The sequence below is a fragment of the Aplysia californica genome, unplaced genomic scaffold (genome assembly GCF_000002075.1).
Source record: "Aplysia californica isolate F4 #8 unplaced genomic scaffold, AplCal3.0 scaffold00844, whole genome shotgun sequence".
Lineage (NCBI taxonomy): Eukaryota > Metazoa > Mollusca > Gastropoda > Aplysiida > Aplysiidae > Aplysia > Aplysia californica.
The window spans coordinates 114,819-117,303 of record NW_004798114.1 but is presented as its reverse complement, the minus strand read 5'-3'; positions in this window follow the sequence as shown (position 1 = coordinate 117,303).

Genomic DNA, 2,485 nt, shown 5'->3' with positions numbered 1-2,485 from the left:
CCAGGCCCTTTACCCCCCCTCGACAACCCATCTGCGAAATTCTTGACCGGTTTCTAGATACCATTAAATAGTTAGAAGACACACACGTTCAAAGAAATAACTCCGACGACACCAAAGTTCTGTACCATGCATATTTATGCATCACAGCACAATGGCATGCATCATGTACAAGTCGGCGAACTCATTTCTTTGATGAAGCAGGCAGAAATCTGTGACTGAAAAGAACCCGTAAACGATCTCTACGAGGGACTTACACAATGCCAATTGTCCAAGGCCGACGGGCAACAAATCTTAATGACATTTTCTTTGGATACAACTAGTGGCCTCATAATTTATCAATGACTTTCAGAAGGAGGAAATGACAGGTGGCTGCTTCAGAGCTTCCAGTCCAGTCATACAATATGAAGCAAATGTTCTACGATAGAAACATTTTTCTTCTCAGATAATTCAACTGCTAATAGGCAAGCAGCCAGCTTTCCATCGCCTCCAAATTTTGGTCCCTGTTATCTGCCTTCTTGCTCCCCTTTCCTCAATACCTGCGAAAGTACATTTCCTTTATTAAAATTCAAGTTACAAACAAAAGAAATATTGGTCCAAGCTCGCCACCAGCTCCTTATTAAGCAATTCGAAGACAGGATGGTAACCCGAGCCCAAATCACGGAGCATGGGTCATTGTGGTTACTGCTCCAAAGATTTAAGCTGCTTTTAGGGGTATGCAACGCATAAAACTATTTTGCTTCTTGCTTTTGGAGACAAAACATTTCCAAGCATATAGTTCAAGTTTTCCTACATTTCATGTGCATGTGGCGAGTTGGAATGGGAAGAAGGGGGGGGGGGGTATTTGTTTGTTGCTGTCATTTGATATAGCAAATCAATATATAACCAGCTGTTTAGAATTATTTAATCCCCTTAAAACCATTTAAAGCCAGTAGTGTCTGTACTGAGGAGAAGGAGGTAGGGTAAAGAATCTGTTTTGAAACCCTTTACAACCTTGTCACATTTGCGCTTGTATTGTTACTTGTTTTTAAATTTGTTCACATTAATTGTAACGGCAGTTTTCACAGTTGAAAGCACCACATACAGGTGAGCATTTGAACTTGCATGTCATGTATTTTGGTCTGCCTATGTCACGTTTCGCCGATCTATGCCTCCTTTGAACTTGCTATGGTTACAATTGAAAGGGGATACTTTTATAAATTATTGCTGTTTCACATATTATTTGTCTCATTTCGAATCTGGAATCTATGAAACCTTTTCTTTTTCTAGATCCACACTACACGTTTCTCATGCTTTCTTCTGCGAAGTGTCTTACTCTACATTCAAGACTTTTGGCATACATAATACAACTTTCCGACAAGACTAAGTTATGACATTCTTCTGTAATTGCCACGCTCTCTTCTGTGGCCTTTCCCCCCCAAATTTGCTGCCTCAGAATTACAAAGTTCTATCTGCTCAGCACCCAGTTTTAAGAAATTTGACGTCAAAGAGAGTTTCACAGCAGGTCAAGCTTTTTCGAATGCAACTCTTTGAATGTCTTAATAACGACTCCGAATAATCTTGTGATTTTGATAAAGCAGATAAAACATTCATTGATTTCTGACCTCATGGTCTAAGTCTCTCAAAACGGCCAAAACTGTCAGACAGAATTTTGAGGTAGCGAAACTGGAAGCACGATACTGTTTTGCCAGTTCCCAGGGCATTGTGTTTGCTCGCACACTGCCGCGTTGAAGATTCATTTGAGCCACAGCGTACTGATGTCTCTGCAACTACTGCAAGCCTTAATTGTTTCACTGGTGATGTCGTCTGGTTCAGGAGATCAATGTTCCGGGGGCTCTTTTCCCTCGTCTTGATTTTTCAAACATTTATTGTAGTGTTCTTTTTTCAGCTTTGTTGCTTCTTTAGTCTTTCTCCTTCTCGTAATCTCAACAATTTGGTGTTCTTTGTCTTTCAGTCTGCTGGCTTTCGAGGTTCCAATTCTTGCCGCTCTTCTGTTGCGTTGTAACACCTCCTTTGTCGTTGCCATTATGAGTATTCTTATTCTCCGTTGTTTTACTGATAGCAATAAGTAATCCACGGTCGACTTATAAGGCCTGACACAAGTCCACGCATCAGAGCCCCGTTGGCCAGCAACGTTTCTGGGTGACCCGGGTTGACCTTCACGGCTAGCGTAGAGCCTGAGTGACATTAGCCAGACCCAAAAAGGGTATGTAATTTAGTACAATATATATAATATGAAATCTTTAGCCATAACTTACTTCACTTAACCAGTTGTCTCATTCTGTTTCCACCTCCTTCGACACAGACGGTTGACTTTTTATGTGTGGAAAGGGGGGGGATCCGGGAGCAGTCAGGTTCGTAAGTTGCTCAATAACGATAACAAGAGATTCTCCGCACTGTTACATGTAGATACCAAATAAAAAAGAAAGATATTTAAATTGCAGCAGAGGAGTATGGAGATTTTTTAAACCCCTCACACACACACACA